This window comes from Agelaius tricolor, unplaced genomic scaffold (assembly GCF_023055355.1).
Source record: "Agelaius tricolor isolate 1412-34295 unplaced genomic scaffold, bAgeTri1.0.p SCAF_5, whole genome shotgun sequence".
Taxonomy (NCBI): domain Eukaryota; kingdom Metazoa; phylum Chordata; class Aves; order Passeriformes; family Icteridae; genus Agelaius; species Agelaius tricolor.
In genome coordinates, this window is record NW_027269265.1 from 5338038 (window position 1) to 5356380 (window position 18343).

Here is an 18343-nt window from a genome sequence, read left to right on the forward strand (position 1 = left end):
TTTTAGGTTTCACTGGAACACATAAAAACTCTTCCCCAGGGATAAGACAGTATTGATCTGACATGGATTGGTCTCAGAGAACATTTATTAGGGTCTGGTGAGCATCTAAAGACGAAGGCTACCAAGTATATTCTTTCAGATTTAGAACAAGAAACCCATTTTCTTTCCCTCAGCCCTGAGAAAGTCCTGGTTTAGTTTTTCATCCAATAAGCAAACCCTGCCAACCCCTCCTGTTACAAGGCATTTACAGGGATTATTTCCCAAGCAGGCTTGGTACCCATGGTCTCCTTTTCTCAGGGCCGGATGCACATCAGTCTTCCACTATGACTATTGCATGTGTCCTACTTTTCCAGAAAGGCTCTGGGCAGCTGCTTATTGGGTTTTCCTGTCTGAATACAGGAGCTTAATTTAATAGGCGGCTGTTGGAAAAACAAGCAGGAAAGCAACACAATGGGGTTTGATAAGCAGCGTCCAAACAAGCTCTGAGGAGGCAGTCACCAGAAAATGGCTGAGCAGTTCTGATGAGGAAGATGCAATTCCAGATGCCAACCATTAAGCTGATACTTACCCAGGCTGGGATCTTGCAGATGAAACCATCACTATATGGTTAACAAAAGTCCTTGAGGAGGAGAAGAGTGGGAAGGGGGGTCCTGGGAAGGCATTTTATGGAGGAAAAAAAAGATGAATGGAAGAGCAAAAGAAAAGCTGTGCTGGGATGGAGGCAGGGACCATTCTGCCCAGCATCCTCTCATAGCCAATGGTGTATGATAAGCCAGGGGTATGAGAAGTGTTCAGGGATATTTTCCCATAAACTCTCCAAGCTCACAGCAGGCTGCACACAGCTCCAGGACTTCCTGAGCCTGAGGCTTGTATAGAAATACTAGATTGAATAGTCCTGGCCTAACCCTTTACCTCAGTGAAAAATGCTCCCTATCTTTGATCACCAGTTCTTTGGTGAGAACAGAGGCCACAGCTGCTCACAGCATTCAAGAGGAGAGCAAACCAGGAATTTGTACAGCACTTTTTCCTCTTTCCTCATTAACTCCTATCCATCTCTTTGCTTTCTTGACTGCTCCTCAGCAATGAGTTGATGCTTTCATCAAATTCCTTGTTATAAGCCGGGATCCTTCTCCTGAGGGGCTGCAGTCAGTTCAGAGCCCGTTGCTGTTTGCATGATGTTAGGAGTGCTCCCTGTGAGGCTCATCACTTACATTTGTCTCCAGAGAATTTCATCTGTCATTTTGTCACTGAGCATCCCGAGGTCTCGCTGCGCTTTGGTGCCATTGGCCATTCCAAGCAGCTCAGTGTCACCAGAAGCCACCACCATGTCCCCACCCACCCTCACTGCTCCATCACTGATGAAGATGCTGAGCACAGATCCCTGCTCAGATCTCTGTGAAACTCCCCATCTCCTAACTCCAGTGCACACTGACCACCCCAGTCTGGCCTTTGTGGTTTCTGCCTAAAAACCACTGAGGCTTTTTTCATGGCTCCTTACTCCCCTCAATATCTTTTGATGAAGGATTTTGTCAGAGCCTTTAGGAAATCAATATCTCTTATATCCATTAGATCTACCACATATTTGGCTCCATCAAGGACTGTGGTAGATTTTGTGAATTATAATTTCTCTTGCCAAAACTTGTGCCTGGGTACAGATGTTTATCCTCTTGTCCCACCAGTTTCACAACATCACCATTGGGTTTGCTGCTCCAGAAAACCTGCCCTTGACACCTTTTATCCCAAAACTGCCTCTGTGATTGTTGCCTCCCATTTGCTTCAACACCCAACGGGCAAGAATTCAAGCAAGGCAGGCTGGAGACCAGCATGGCTGAGCAGAGACCTGCTCCTCAAACTGAGGAGTGAGAAGCAAATGAACAGTCAGTGGAAGCAGGGACAGATGACCTAGGAAGAGTACAGGGATATGATTTTGATGTTTAGGGATGGGGTGAGGAAAGCTAAAGGACAGATGGAAAAGGCCAGTGAGAACCTGTTCTAGTGGAAGCTGTCCCTGCCCATGACAGGAGGGCTGGAACAAGATGATCTTGAAGGTCCCTTCCAACCCAAGCCCTTCTGTGACTCTGTTAATTTTACTCCACATTTTGGTATCAACTCTAGGGATGATCTTTCTTTACTTTCCCAACTGGCTTTTCCTTTGTCCCTGCATCAATTTTTGTGCAGACTCCATATGAAACACAATCACAGTAAATCCCTTCCTGCCTTTCAGACCTTCCTATATAGTCGTTGCCAAGAAACAAAAAAAAATTCAAGATGTAAATAGCTTGACCTCTTCTCAAAAAAAAAAAGTTTACTTAAGGTACAGTGTTCCACACTATTAATTTGATCTGAGATTTGATTTGCACCAAGAACACAAACCGCTCCTTCTGCCATCTCATGCAGCGAGGTTATTCCCATGCATGTGGGAATCCAACCGTGTGTCCAATCGCTGCTCTGATTCACGTGAAATGGGAACCCCTGGAAAATTGATTTCTTAAATCCAAGCGGAGCCTGCCGCATCTTGGGAGGCCTCCGCCAGGCAGCTGCGACACAGAACCCGCGTGTCCGTGTCGCCCATGTCGCCAGCCGGCTGAAACTTTATCCTCGCCGCTCGGCGGGATAAACCCTCCCGCCTGCCCTGCGCCTCCTCTGCAGCACGGGCAGTGAAGCGGGGCCCGCAGCGGAGCGTCCCGGTGCGGAGCGTCCCGGTGCGGTGCCCCCGGTACAACCTCCCGGCAGAAGCTCCGGCAGTTGCGGCACCCCCAGCAGGGCAGCCCGGGCGGCGGAGCCCCCGCCCCGCGCGTCACTCGCTCGCAGTGCCGGCGGCGGGCGGGCGGTGACGCCAGCGCGCCGGGCGGGGCGGGCGCGGCCCATTGTGGGCAGGGGCCGGGCGGGCTCCGCGCCGCGCAGCGCAGCGCCGCGCCGGCAGGTACGGCGGGCAGCGAGCCCTCCGCCCCGGCAGCAACGGCGGGCGGACCGGGGACAGCGAGCCCTCCGCCCCGGCAGCAACGGCGGGCAGCGAGCCCTCCGCCCCGGCAGGAACGGCGGGCGGAGCGCGGGCAGCGAGCCCTCCGCCCCGGCAGGAACGGCGGCCGCGCTGCGGTGAGTCCTCCGAGCCCCTCGGCGCTCCTCCCCTCTCGGTTCGACGGAGTGTGTTGCCCTTCTCCCGTAGCCGTGCTGGGGAGGGGTTCGGGAGAGCCGGCAGCGGGGCGGGGGACGGCGCTTTTCTGCCTTTTCCCCGCCGTGCGGAGGGAGGCGAGCCCGCGTCCCACCCCGCCCCGGGCGCTGCGTGGAGCTGTTGCCCTGAGGGGAGCGCCCGGGCCCCTCGGCGCCCGCCCCGCTGCCGGCGCCCCGGAGCACGGCGCGTCCCGTGTCCCCCGGCCGCGGCGTGTCCCGTGTCCCGGGCGGTGCCGGGCAGGGGGCGCCCACGCGGGGGCGTGGGATGCGGGATGCTGCTGCTGCGCTGCCTTCTCCATGGCAACGCCTCCGGAGGCTGCTGCAGCCCCGGCGCCGGCTGGCACGGCGGCTCCCACCCCTGCGGCGACTCCCACACCACCGATGTGACCCCCCCCCGATGGGGCTCCCGCGGGCTTTGGGGGGCCTCAGGCTCCTGAGTGCCTCCCCACAGGCACAGCAGTTTGGGGCTGCTCCATGGTGTGTATGTGCCAAGCCTCTGGTGCTGGTGTCACACGTTTTGCTGCAGGCGTGCTCTTGTCCAGCCGATGCTTTGATGTGGGAGCTGGGGTGGGAGTAGGATTTTGGCATGTGCCGGTGTTGGGCTGTGGCTTGGCTACAAGCAGGTGTGTGGCTCAGGCACCAGGTGGGGAGCTCGGGTCTGTCACTGGCTGCACCCAGAAATTCTGGGAGGGAGGATTCCGGTCAGGGGTCCACCTGGAAGAGGGAAATGCCCTTGCTATGTGGAGCCTTGAGGGTTGGCACCCTCTGCCATTGGTGTGCTGTGGCTGTGGTCAGATCCTGGTCTTTGCTTGTCTTGAAGTCTTCAGTGTGAACAGTGGGGTTTGGTCCCTGGGGTCTCCAATGCTCATGGCTTTCACTCCATGCTGCCTCTTGCATTGGTGCTGGTGTGAAACAGTCTGCATCTTTAAGTGATCAAGGTTAATTTAAGGCAAAGACAGATGATAATGTGACGATAATGTGCCTCCTGACAAAAGCCACGTGAATTGACCGGGCTGTGCTGCCAGACTGGGGATGGGGAGCTCCCTGTGGAAATCTGAGGCAGGTGGAAGATCACGGGGTGCAGCCAAGTCCCCTTCTCCAGGTACTGATGAGAGGGCAGCCCATGGCACGGGCTGCCCTGGTGGTTTTGACCAGGCCTGAGCACTGCAGATGCCCGGCATTGTACAGCCAGACAGCTTCTCCCAGCAGCACAGAGAGGGAAAAGCCAGCAGTTTCCTTTTTTTCCCCTCTCTAGAGGTTGATTCTGATACTGAGTACAAAATCAAGTGCTGCTGTGTATTAATGCCTCAGTGGTGAACCGTGGTGCAACCTCGTTATCCTATCCTCCCTTGCCAAAACCAATGTATTCCAAAGCTATTGGCACTCCCTGCCTGCCCCTCTTAGAGTCCCATTAGGAGCAGAGGTGTCCTGCAGCATCTGGACCTTTTTCCACGAGCTCTGGAGTTTGTTTTGGCGTGCATTTCCCCCCAAACCCTGCGGGTCAGACATCCACCTTGCTGTTCCTCGATTAATGAGTGACTCACCCTGCTCTCCTGATGGCCATATGCCGGGACCTGCCTCTGCTCTGACAGGAGCAGGAAGCAAAAGCCAAAGTCCGTGATCTCTGAACGCCCAACGCTGTGTGACACCGGGACAGGAGGAAGCAGTGACACTTCCTGGCTCTGGCCAGCGCTCAGCTGGTGTGTGGCTCTGCCCCTGGTGCCCTGACACGGCCCTGGGATTTTTGGGTCCAGCCAGCCAGGCGTGCACCCTGCTCGGTGCGCTGGCCTCTGCCCCGGGGAGGCAAACAGGATGGGTGAGATGTAAAATCAGCGCTGAATCCGCTCCCCTGGGCTTGAAACGGAGTCAAACCGGTCTTGACCTGAGCTGGCTCCTTATCTGACCCTTTGTTTGTGGCAGGGGTGCGGGAGGGAGCAGGGAAGGACAGCCACGGCGGGCTGGCTCCTCCGGTGAGGACAGGCAGGACCCGGGGACAGCTGGTCTGACTGGATCGTGTTTATCTCCCTTTGCTTCTCTGCTTTGTTTTGGTTCCTTCCTCCACTTTTTCCCGCGCTGTCATGTCACAGCTGAGGAGCCCAAGGCAGTGGGGACATGGAGCTGTTGGGCAGCTGGGCTTCCCAAAAATTCTGTCTGTCAGCCAGCCAGCAGCGTGGCTCCTCTCACTCCATCTTCCTGCTTTGAATTTTCCATCCCTGGAAACTGGGGATCCCTGGGGTGCTGGGGATGCCTACTGGGTCCATCCCTAAAAGCTGATGGTGCACTTGGAGCAGCCCAGGTTGCACATTGGTGCATTTATAACCTGAACGGGCTGCGTGGGGACCCTGACAGATGCCCCACCCAGAGTGAGTGGTCTGCCCATCCTCCTCCTGCACAGACACCCACCGAGCTGCTCCTACACGGCCACTTTTATCTCTGAAGTATTAATAAATGAAGCCAGCCTATTTCTGTGAGTCTTTTTAAGAGGCTGGCAGGGCTGCCTTGAAGGCTTGCTCGGCACTGCAAGTATTCAGAGCTTTTTTCCGCCTGTGCTCTAGCAGTCGATAAGCCAGGGCATCCAGCTGTCAGCTTTGGAGATTGCCAAAGCCTGCTCAGCGACATTTCTGCAGCCTTCGCTCACAAATGAGGATTTTGTTGGACGCTTTGGTTTCTGACTTGATGCTGGTAATTAAATATCTTAACTCGGCTTCAGAAAGCTGCCACTGCTGTGGAGTGACTGGTGAGGCCATGTGAAGCAGGATGTGCTTGTTCTGCTGGAATTGAGTGTGACCTAACTATGATTCTTCAACCTGCAATTTATTTTCTTATAAAAATATACTTTTTTATATAAGCAAAACCCTTTTAAAGGGGAAGAAAAACCTTGTGTTTTACTGCTGTGCTGTTAAGCTTGCATGGACCTGCTGGGACAGCTGTTTATTTGCAAGTCGTGGCAGCCAAATGCTGTAAAATTTAAGTCATGTCCACATTGATTTTTTCCCCCCTCTCTCTTTTTTCCCCCCCTCTCTTAATCATATATGTACTTTTCACTCATGCAACACAACAGATGTCAGTGCTATGCTGGAAAAAAAAGGAGCTGATCTGAGCAAAGGGCCATGAATTGGGGCAGAAATACTGAATGTCTGATCCTGACTTGTGTGTTGGTTAATTTAGATGCTAAGTCACATAGATTTACTCGCTCTGTGTATTTAGCATACTAGGGGATGAGAGAAACAGCTAGTTAAGGGTTGGAAAGTCATTAAATATTCCAGCTGAAGCTCTTCTGAGTATTGCATTAGTTCCCTCATCCTTCATGACATGTTCTTTGAGCAACCTAAACTAGGGGAAGGGCGTTGGAACCAGATGGTCTTTAGGGTCCATTCCAACCCAAACCATTCTGTGATTCTATGATTTCTAACTTTCTATTTAACGCAAAATTAGAGGCTCCACAGCCCCTTGCCAGATACATGTTGTAATTTGCTGTTTGCCTTTGATTCTTCTTTTCTTTCTTCCTTAATTGGGAGAAAAGCTGTGCTGAAGATACCAAGTGCAAATGGTCTCCTGCCCTCTCAGGAGACCATTTGCACTTGGTATCTTCTGTCCTTGTGGCATGTCATAACATTCTGGCATTCACTGAGGAACCAGGAGTTCTGGGGTAGCACAGAAAATCTCAGCTCAGTGAGTCATAAAGCTTTCAGATCTTTGCGGCCACTGAGAAGAAAACCAAAGGAGATGGAAATGAGAGAAACAGCCCTGGCACACTGTAAGGACGTGGTTAGTTGACTGAAGAGTTTCAGGATCTGAGCTGACAGCACTTTGTTTCGTGATTGGTGTGGCCTGAACACCAGCCACCTGAATTATAGCAAATTAACCAAATTAATGCCTGAAGTTGTCTGAACATCTGGCCTGTGTTTTCCTCATGGTGGGGTTGGGTGGGGTCATTCCCAAGGGCATCTGTCCCATGCTGTTCCCAGGTCTGGAGCAACCTCTGTGCCCTCACATGAGTCTCTGATTACCCCATCCTGTTCATGCTCCCTCCTGTGTTCACCCCCAGCCTTTTGGGGGCAGTTTATTGTAAATGTGTGACATGGTGAATGTTTGTGCTGCCTGGAACACCTGGGAGACGAGGCTGCTCATGGTCCCTTCCTGAGTCAGCCAAACTGGATGGGATGGCCCAGCCTAGAGACACTCACTGGTGACTCAGTGTGACCATGACTCAGAAGGTTTCTCCCTGTTCTTCTCCTCATGGCTGAGTTGCCTTGAGAGGCAAAACATTGCCGTGGCCCATTGGAAGGGTGGTGTTGGACAGGGGTGTTCTTACCCACCAGCTTGTGGAAACCCAGGGCACTGGGAATATTTCCCTGTCTGCTCTGGGGTGCCCTGACCCCCAGGGAAACACTGACTTTGATCCTCATTCATGGATAAAGTTTCCCAAACTGCAGAATAGAGTTGAATCCACTAAAGTGTGAAGTAGATTGTAGAGAGTAGTGTAGGTGTATCACTTAGGTGGGAAATTTAGGGTTTGGCATTTTTAGTATGTTGTGGATGGAAGCAAGATGGAGGGCACAGGGTGTCATCCTGGGCTTCTTCTTCATGCTTCTTCTTCCTTCTTCTTCATGGGTTTGGGTGGCATTTTGTAATTGGGTGGAAAAGTCTGCATTGCAGGCTTTTGGGGATCAGTTATTGGGTTAAAAGGGGAAAAAATCAAGGATAAAGGGGAATAATCAAGGTTCCTAATTGGATAGTTTAGCTTTAAAATACCTCGTAACAAGAGATTGTTGGCCATTTTTGTGGTGCTTTTCCAGCACGCCGAGCCTGGTGTGGACAGCGTGCAAAACTCTAGATAAGATAATAATAATCAAGAACCTGAAGACTGAAAAAATCCAGTGGGTCTCTTTTGCCTGACACTCCAGGAGGGTCTTCCCCAACAGGGGCGCCCCTGGGAGGGCCCAGCCAGAGTCCCAGAAGTCGGGGAATCAGCAACACCAGCTAGCTGCTCACCATGCCAGTGCTGATAGGTGCTAATGTTGCTTTTCAAAGCAATGTTGCTCTTCAAAGCTCTTCTAAGGTTGCTCTTCAAACCTCTTCTCTTTCCCCAGTACCTGCCACTTGCTTGGATTGTTATTTTCTGTTTGGAGCTCACTTGCAGGCTGGGAGGAGGCGCAGCAGCGCCTGGTGGCGCGGTTGGTGAGAGCTGATGGCTGGAGACATCCTCTCCTCTCTTTCCCAAGCCAGAGCTCCGGGCAGGGCCTGGCTGCTGGATGATTGAAGGATTATTTGCCGTGCCAGACAAGTGGCTTCATGTTTCCCTTCTGCATTCCTGGGGCTGAGCACTGCATAGCGATGATGTGCTTTCAGCTACGTGCTGCTTACCTGAATCATGGCTCCCTCCTGAAGTCTGGGCTCTCCCTGTCCAGGCTGCCCCGTCCCTCTGCCACCGAGTGCTTTATGAGAGGATAATGAAATAAGGTGTGGAGGGTGTGGTGGAGGAGCTGCAGGAGTGTCCAGCTCTGTCTGTGACTGTGCCTGTGTTTACCACACCTCCTGAAGGAATGGTTTTCGGAAGCTGAACCCAGTGACCCAATTACCGACCTCTGGGTTTGGATTGCTGCCAGGAATTCTGCACTGAGGCTCCTCGTCGCTTTTGTGCAGGCCCTGCGTGGAAAGCAGCCATGCCAAAGCTCAAAACAACTTGGCAACAGCCAGAGATGGTGAGATAAAGAGAGGGGAAGGACCCAGTTAATCCACCTGACCTGTGCCCATCCCTGGGAGAGCACAGTGGGATCTCTCCTGGTGTTCCTTGCTCCCTGCTGCTCCTCTTTTTCCTGGGGCTTTCATCCCGTTCCCCTGGCGATGGGCAGGGCTGCTGGCAGATCCTGCCTTGGGGCAGCATGGCAGGAGGAAGCAATTCAGAATTGTGCCATTCAGAGGCAGGCTCTGGGGGGTGGTGTGTGAAACACCAGCAGCTGGGCTCTGTACCAAGATGCAAAACTGAGCTACAGAGCTTGGCAGCTTTTGGGGAGGGCTCTGCAGGGTGTGGGCTCCTCTGATGCTTTGCAGGAGTGAGGATCAGTTTGTCTCCCCTTCTAGTGAGCAGAGCATCCTCAGAGGTTGTAGGGTCGAGCATCTGAGGGCAGACTGTCACCAAGCAGGGAAGTCCTCACGCTGTTTTTGGGCAGGAACACAACTGTCCATACACTGAGGCTGCAGGGCAGGGCAGCTGGGGCTGTGCTCTGCACCTGGGAGCCAGCTTTGCACCACTTGGGCTGGGAGGAGATTTTAAAACTTTTAATTAAGAAATTAAATTTAATTTTTAAAAAATTATTTTAAAATACATTTATTTTATTTAAAAATAAATTTAGTTTATTTCATTAAAATTAAAAAAAAAAACCCTGGAGTATGTAAATGGGGGATGTAGAGGGGCATCATTCAGGGGTGGGACCTGCAGCCACTCAGGTCTGAGGTGTGAGAAGGAGAGTGCATTGTGTTACAGGGGGGTGTGGAAAGATGTTTTATGCTGCTCAGGTGATTTTCTAGCAGCTTGGTGCCTGTTACAGGCAAATTCTGTTGGCAGGCTTTCCTCCCAGCACCAGTAGGGAGGAGGAGGGCGATGGAGGAACAGTCCAGAGACCATTTCCCCCACCCCAAACGAGCCAGATTAATTGTTTGCTGTGGCATGGCCATGGAGGCAGCACAGGAAGATGTTTTCTGTCTGTGATGTGTTATGTGACATGGAGTTCAGTCCTTGGTGGGTCTGCCCTGCTGCTGCTCCTGAGTTTTTTTCTTTTCTCCAGACCTTTCTGAGGTGGCTTTCTGGAGCTGCACATCCATCTGACTTCTGACTTTTACCTAGCCATGAGGTGATTTAGGTGATTTTATTTTTTTGGGTTGTCATTTTTCTGGTGTTGTTTTTTTTTTTTTTTTTGGTTGGTTGGTTTTTTTGGGTTTTTTTTTTGTTTTTGTTTTTTTGAGTGCTTGTTCTTTGCTTGGCCTCAGCATCAACTTCATGAATGGTGCTTAGAGGAGCTGTGAACTCATGTCCCATCCTGGAGAGTCTGTGTCAGCTGTGGTCCGGTGCAGCTGTTTCCTTCAAGGATGCTTGTGTGGATGGAAGCCGCTGTAAATCTGTTTGTGCAGAGCCTTCCCTGCCGTGACTGCAGTCATCCTTCATGTTCCTGTTGTTTCATGCTGCTGCTCCTGGAAACCACAGGGCTGAGGGTGGGGAGATGTGTCAGGGAAGGTGGGTGCCCTTGTCGTGCCTGGCTTCCACAGGGATCGCATGCCAGGGGCGCTCCATGGGCTGAGGTTTCCTTCCCTGTGCCCCCGAGGCACGAGGAGTGTCCTGGCTTGTGTGCTCAGTGCAGGGAAGAGAGGCTGCTCTGTGCCTTGATACCAGGGTGAGCCTTTGGGTGCCTGGTGTTTTTCAGCTGCCCTGTCTGGCTTGGCACCATTCCCCCTGCATATCCCATGCATTGCTTTCAGCCTCTGTGCTTCTGCAGGGGGACACTCGTGAGCCCAGCTGGGTGTTGGATCTCATCCTGCAACACAGGAAGAAAGCAGCCCCACGGTGCTGCCTCCTTGGGTTTTCTTCTTCCACTAAGTCCTGTGAGCAAGCACAGGGCTCCTGCCATGCCCATCCCTGTCTCTAACTCCATGTAGGAGACAGCAGGGTTAAGGCTGTTGGAGCTCTGGTTGTTCCGAGGTGCTGGGCGAGTGTCAGGCAGGAGAAAAGCTGAACTTGCAAATCTGTTCCTGGGCTCTCTGGTAAGTCATGCCAAGGACTGTTTGAACAGTGCTAATCCCAGGTGCCTCTGGAGCAACCTTGTTTACAGTGCCAGCGCTTCAAATGGGTGTTCTGACAGAAACTTTACGCAAGCCATTTGCTTACCAAAGCTCTCTCCAGGTCTGGGAGATTGGTTTTCAGACCTCATCTCCTTGTCCCAGCGTTTTGGAGACACCCTGCAAAGAGACTGGAACCTTTTTGGGGACCACCTGGATCCATTTATGAGCTCCATCTATTTTTCCATGGAGAGTGCTGCTGGTGAATTGCATGTGAAGTAGCTGGTGGCTCTAGAGGCATGAGAAATCCCTGTCCATCACATGGAGCAGAAAGATGTTGAGGAAAATTTTTGGAGCATGCTAAATATTGTAATCCCTGCAGTCAGTTCTGCTTTTGGGGCTGGGGCTGGAATTGAGCCTTTGTGCTCATTTTTTCCCCATTTACTTATGTATTAAATGCTGCTCTTCCACTTAGCAGGTTCAGCAAAATTTGTCAGTTCTTAATTGATGCAGTGGTGGTCATAGCTGTGTTCAAACTGCAGTGATGTGTGACAGGCTGTGATTTGGGTTACCTAGTCATGAAATTGTGCCATTCCTTTACTGGCACGCTAGGATTTACCTTACATCCATGCTTTTGAAGCCATTCTATAGTGTGACAGCTTTCATCATGAGAAAAAGACAGTAAAGAGGGACTTTAGCCTCAAAATTCTCTGAATTGATTTCCAAAGGGTTGCTTGTAGTTGCACCACAGGAGGCTTTGTTGGTTTTGCTCTGGGGATGAGGCTGAGCTAGGTGACAGACGTGTGAGACAGTGGTGAGGATGTGTCTTGCAGCTGTAGCTCAGTTGCCTCATGTTCAAGTTTTTATTTTACCTTTGCCTTGTGGTTTGGACTGTGTTTTTCATTTTGAAAAGTCAAACAGACTGTGTCTTTGGGGTCTGGCATCCCCAGTATGCTGTGAGGTGTGGGATAATTAAGGAGGGACCCATCCCTTGGGGAAGGCAAGACCCGAGCTCCAGCTGTGGTAATGGGCTGTGACAGTGTGCTCTGAAATGTATGCCCTTACTCTGGGAAACTGACTGCAGGCAACACAGAGTAGGGGGAAAAGAGACCTGTGAAAAATGGGTGCTCATTTTTCCAGGGAGGAAAAAAGCCAAGGAAAACATATCCAGCAGTCGCCTTGTCAGATATGTCACGGGAATGTCCTTATCCAGCCTCTGGGTCGGACTCAGTGCTGCTAATTACAGCTTGTCTCGCTGCTGAAAGGAAAAGCTTGAATCTGTTCACCCTGAGTTTCCCACAGCAGCATTTTGGGACAGCACCAACCCCATATCTCTGTGCCTGGAAGCTCTTATCCAATGTCAGAGACTGGGCTGCTGTTTGCACCAAGCCTTGGATTTGTGCTCACCCATTGTGGCTGAAGGTCTTGGAAAAACCCCTCTCTGTCTCTCTGCACTATTCTGAACTTGCCCTGCAGAGGTGCTCTGGAGCTCAGGGGATGTTTCTGTAAAGGTCCCAAGCACAGGACCCCCATCCTTTGTGGTGCTGGCCTTGTTTTTGGCTCTGTGCTGCCACCGCAGCTCAGCTCTCCCATGGGTGCAAGGCTTCCCACCTAGCAGAGCTGGCTGCCTTTCAGGAAAATAAACAGCCCTTCTCTGCTGGAGCTGGGAGTCCTGGGCTGCTGCACGAGGGGAGAAGGATGTAACCAAAGGACCCTTTCATCACCTGCCTCTCTCTACCTGTGCTGCTGGGGCTGGGCTGTGTCTGATTTATAACACGCTGTGTTCAGGGAACAGCTTTATGTTCTTGGTTCTAAATTCTAAATTCTCTGAATTTTCCAGGAGGGGAAACCATCCCCAGCCTTTCCATTTTGCGCGTGGCTGTGTTTGTGTTGGGAGTGCAGCGTTACAGAAGCCTGTGGGATGTGAGCCCATGGGCAGAGCAGCAGGGCAGGCTCTCACCTGAGCTTGTGGGATGCTCAGTGCTTTCCCAGCAGCAGCTCCAGGTCATGCAGTGCCCAATACAGATGGATGTTCTGTATTCAGCTTGCCAGTGCTGCCCTAACCCCAAGCTTATTAAAAGCCCACAGGACCGTGTCTTCCCCTTCCTCCTCCTGCTTCCTTCCCCCTCCCTTGGCTTTTCAACACCAGGTTTTGAATAAATCATCTAGGATGTGATCACACAGGAAATTCGCGAATTTAATTTTATTTTATTTTTTACAGCCAAGTTCGGAAGTGAATTCAGCTCTCCAGGGTTTCAGTCCTGTGCTTTTTAATCACGAGGTTCCCCATCCTTTCTACTCTGTCACTTGTGACATGACGTCTCCTTGGCCGTGTAAGCTTTTCCCCTGCCCACAGAAACAATAGCTGCTGGAAATGCTCTTCAAGAATAGCTGGGGATTGCCTGTGAAAAATGCAGATTAAATCTATGTTAGGTCTTTTTGTTGTTTGTTTACTGCTTGGTTATCCTTTTCCTTCAAAGAAAAGCAAAGGGCTTGTTCTTGTAGAATTCAACCACTCGTGATGTGTTCCTAGCTGGAAGTAACACGCTCAAAATCCTGCATTCCTTTGTGCATCTTTGCTTTATTTTCTTTTTCTTTGTGGGTGGGAGCTTAGGGAGTATAATGGGCAGATTAGCAACTGTATTTGTGGAGTAACCCATCTTTGTGCAGGTCTGGCTAGAAACCAATTAAGCTTGTCTTGATCTCTAAATGAGATTTTTGTCCAACGCCTCTCCCAACCTCCTTCTGCATCCATTAATAGCAGGGTGGGATGGAAACAGCTGAACGAGTGGAGATGGAGTGTTGGATAAACACAGAGGCGTTGGCTGCAGGGAGGTTCCCGGGATGCGTGCGAGCTGCTGCCTCTTTGTGTGGTTGTTTTGTAGCTCTGGTTCTTGAAACCTGGGATTAGCAGGGCTTGACTGCAAGTGTGCAATCCCCTGTGGTAGCAGGAGTGGGGTTGGTGGGAAAAGCTGCTGGATAAAAGGGAGCATCCCGTGGACTTCATTGCTGTGCTGGCCCCCATTGCTGTGACATCCCTGGGGGGTATTTGGGAGCTCCTTGTGACTTCCAGCTGCAGGTCCCCCAAAGTGCCTTGGCTTGGGTGTATCTGTCTGGTCTGAAGTTGCTTTTTAGCCTGGAAAAACCCTTTGGCTTTCCAGGGGGACACACGGCCTTGCCAGGCTGGTGGGGGTGTTTGGTGCTGCTGTGATGAAAACCAGTCCGGGAACGGCGCTCCAGTGCGGTGTTTTTGAAGAGAGCTGATTAAGGAAAGATGCCTTTAATAAGCTGTGCCTTCAGGGAGCCCTTCTATCTCTGTCCCAGACTGTTTCTGCATCAAGATAAGGTTGCAGAGCAGCTGGATCTGTGCTCTGCTTCGGGAGGTGTAGGAGGGGGAAGGGCATTGGGATTTCTTCCAGGTGTGAATGTTCATTATGGTCACTTTTATTTGTAAAGTACCTACAGATAAGCCATGCACAGGTGATGCCTCCCTTCCCTGCATGCCTGGCCTCGCTGTCAGGGGACAAATGATGGCAAGAGTGATCTCAGAGAAAAGGGGAAAGAAAAACACTGGGTGAACTTGCAGGGTGTAGGTGCTGCAGATGTGCTGTAACATGCTGCAGACCACCCTTGGAACTCTCCTAGGGACAGGAAAGCACAAAAAGCACAAACCAGCTTTCCCCTGCATGCCTAGAATTTTGCTCTCCATCTCCCCACTCCCTAAATTCCAAAAGCTCTTGGGTTATTCATGGAAGTGCTGCTTTTTTTCTTTTCCCAGTGTAAAAGTGCCCAATAAGAGATGTGGGTCTAAAGACATGGAATGCTGTGCTGAAGTCCATGTGCCACATGAAGGAGGTTTTGTTGTGGACCTTGACATCATGGCATGGCCAAACCCAGTCACTTTCTGTGATGGGGAAATTTGGGAATCCTGAATCCACAAAGATCTGGGTGTGGATGAAGCAAGTGCCTTCCAGGGTTCCATGACAACTGCAAAAGCCTCAGGAAAATCTAAAACTGGGATGGCTGGAAGATGGTTTCAGTGCTTGGGTGGGAGTTATGGAGAGAGGAACTGGAACAACCTCCAGGACTGGTGCTGTTTTGCTTTTTTGGGATGCTCTTGACTAAAAGGCTGCTGAGTTTTGATGCCAGTGAGACAGAAAAATACCTGGTGGCAGAGTGTCCCCCCGACTTCATCCTGCTGTCGTGGGGCTGAGGCAGTTTGGTGCAGTGATCTGATGAGGCATGGCAGCCCTGCCCTGTGGAGATACCATCTCCTGGGAGGAAAATGTAAAAATAACCACGGCTTTGGCTGCGTCTTTGAGTTGCGTGAGAGTGCAGCACAGGAGGTGGGGGATGAAATTATATCCATGGAAATGAGGCAGGAGAAATGAATCTTTTCCTGGGAGGCAGGTCTGAAGGAAAGGGCCTGCAGATCATGAGGGAAATGTCCTCACCCTCCTGTGCTGTGCTGGGCTGCAGGGGACACACTGGAGCTGGGCTCTGGGGTGGTTTCAGAGGGTACCCCGGGGTTCCCTGTCATCCTCTTCCTCACTGTGGGCTGAAGGAGGTGCAGCCCCATGTGGGTTCCTGCACTCACCCCATGCCATGGCTCCAGGCTCTAGACAGATGACACAAACCCTTGGGAGAGACTCTGTCCTGCCCAAGGCTTTGGAAACCTGTTGGACCCATTCTTCCACCTTTTTGCTTTCCAGAGCTTTTGTGGAGCAGGTCTGTTCCTCCATGGGGGACCTCTGAAGTGTGGAGCTGGGAATAGATCCATGGGAGCTGCCGTGGATGGCAGACGGGCGCTCCTGGCGTAAGCAGGCTCAGCTAATTTAATCTGTGGTGGACATGATCTCCTTTGTCTTCCAGTTGAGCTAAATATACCTTTGGGTTGTGGTTATGGAGGCTAACTCCCTTTTTGATTATGGAAATCACACTAACACGGGATGCAGGTGGCTGCCTCCGGATGGAGCCGGGGGAAGAGCAGGATTGGGCATCCCATGGCTGAAACTCTGTCCTACTTATCTGTATCTGGACCAGGGCCAAAGTGTGGGATGCTTGATGGGCATCTCTGTGGAGGGTTCCAGCTCCAGAGTTTCGTGTGATGCAGGTTTTGGAAGCACAAGGAATTCCAGCATAGCTATAAGCTTTCTGCTGTCTGACAGGTTTTGAAGTTTGGTGGCTGAGCTGCACCTACCTGGGCATGGCTGGTGGCTTCAGGACAGAGAAAAGGACCCTCTCCATCTTTGCATAATTCCCAGAAGCAGCAGTTCTGTATTTCTGGATGCAAAGGAAAATAAAAAGCTGTTGGTCAGCTTGAGCAGCAGTTGGGAGAAGTTTTAGTCTTGGAAGGCAAAAAGGAAATCAAAGGCCAGTGGTGAAATTTAATGTGTCAGTCCAAAGGTGCCACCTGGGAATGCGTGTTCCTAGGATTAGGCACACAACACACAAAAGCTGTGTGGTGGGGGATGCCTGTTTGCACCCCATTCTGCCTTTGAGGAGCTCTGCCAGAGCTGCTGGGTGGGTCTTTGGTTGCTTTATCTCCTGAGGTTTGTCCTGTGTGACAGCATCTCAGACTCTTCTGTGTGACAGCATCTCAGACTCTTCTGTGTGTGGCCTCATAAGCGTCCTTGAAAGACCAGAAAGTCACAACAACAGGTAGAATGTGCTGCTGCTGCACGAGGCCATGCTGGCCTCAAAGCCAGGAGTCACTTGATTTTTTCAGCCCTCACTGTTGGTGGCTTCAGAGAAGCCAGGAAGGCAGTTCATCAGCAGGAGAGCTTGAGTGAAATGTGGCTTCAGGGTCTCTGCTCTTGGCAATTTCTGAGTTAAATACCCAGTGTCAGCCATGCAAGTGCCTTGTGCAGGCATTTTCTGGAGGCTGGCAAACCTCTATTCCCCTGTTTGCTGCCCTGGTGTGTAACCAGCTTATCTCTGAGCAACTGGATTTAACCCTCTTATCCACCTCTGTGCCAGCCCTTCACACTCTGCTGCTCCTCCCTCCCAGGATGCCAGGAAAAGCCTGGATGACTTCCATGGGAAATGGATGTTTGCCCTCCCTGGGATGATTACTTCTGTTATTTAAAAAGCAACAAAACAAAAAGATGCACCAGCAAACTCCTGGATTGGGATAATTAAGCTGATTGAAGTGTTTAAGTAAATGAATTTCCTTTTAATTAAAAAAAATATATATAGTCTCATCATGATTCCTAAAATAATGAGCCACTGACCTGCTTTATCCCTGATTTGGCTTACAGATGGAGAGGGGAGGTAAATTATCATGGAAGCATAGAATGTCCTGAGCTGGGAGGGACCCTTAAGGATCACTGAGTCCAACTCTGGCCCTGCACAGGACATCCCAAGAATCACACCATGTGCCTGACAGTGTTGTCCAAATGTTCCTTGAGCTCTGTCAGGCTTGGTGCTGTAATCACTGCCCTGGGCAGCCTGTTCAGAGCCCAGCCACCCTCTGGGGAAAGAACCTTTCCTTAACATTCAGCCTGAACCTCCCCTGACACAACTTCATCCTCTTCCCTCAGGTTCTATCACAGAGAAGAGATTGGTGCCTGCCCCAGATTTTAGATAAATTAGGGGAAATCAGCTTCACACTGAAAGATCAGCTCCTTGTCTTCTGTGACAGTGCCTGAGTCTGTTAGCTCAGGCAAGCAGAGAATTGCTGTCCAGGGGCAAGGCAGTTTGTCCTTCCCTTCCTGGTGTCTCTGGAGCAGAGCAGCACTCCATGGTGGGACAGGCAGTTTGTCCTTCCCTTCCTGGTGTCTCTGGAGCAGAGACCACTCCATGGTGGGCAAGGCAGTTTGTCCTTCCCTTCCTGATGTCTCTGGAGCAGAGAGCACTCCATGGTGGGACAGGCAGTTTGTCTTTCCTGTCCTGGTGTCTCTGGAGCAGGGCAGCACTCCATGGTGGGCAAGGCAGTTTGTCCTTCCCTTCCTGGTGTCTCTGGAGCAGAGACCACTCCATGGTGGGACAGGCAGTTTGTCCTTCCCTTCCTTCCCTTCCTGGTGTCTCTGGAGCAGGGCAGCACTCCATGGTGGGCAAGGCAGTTTGTCCTTCCTGTCCTGGTGTCTCTGGAGCAGAGACCACTCCATGGTGGGACAGGCAGTTTGTCCTTCCCTTCCTGGTGTCTCTGGAGCAGAGCAGCACTCCATGGTGGGCAAGGCAGTTTGTCCTTCCCGTCCTGGTGTCTCTGGAGCAGAGACCACTCCATGGTGGGACAGGCAGTTTGTCCTTCCCTTCCTGGTGTCTCTGGAGCAGAGCAGCACTCCATGGTGGGCAAGGCAGTTTGTCTTTCCTGTCCTGGTGTCTCTGGAGCAGAGCAGCACTCCATGCTGGGGCAGTTTTCAGCTCAGAAAGGTGAGATCTCACCTCCCTGCCCTTT

The 18343-nt window shown here is 51.5% G+C and overlaps 1 protein-coding gene across 2 annotated transcripts in view; it reads left to right on the forward strand.

Annotated features, from left to right (window-relative positions):
• Positions 1–2853: 2853 nt before the first annotated feature.
• Positions 2854–18343, forward strand: part of DAAM1 (dishevelled associated activator of morphogenesis 1) — a 97036-nt gene continuing 81546 nt past the window's right edge. For both annotated transcript variants that reach the window (XM_071426204.1, XM_071426205.1), the window contains exon 1: positions 2854–3096. The gene's annotated coding sequence lies outside the window, so the exon portion shown is untranslated. The remainder of the gene's footprint in view (positions 3097–18343) is intronic.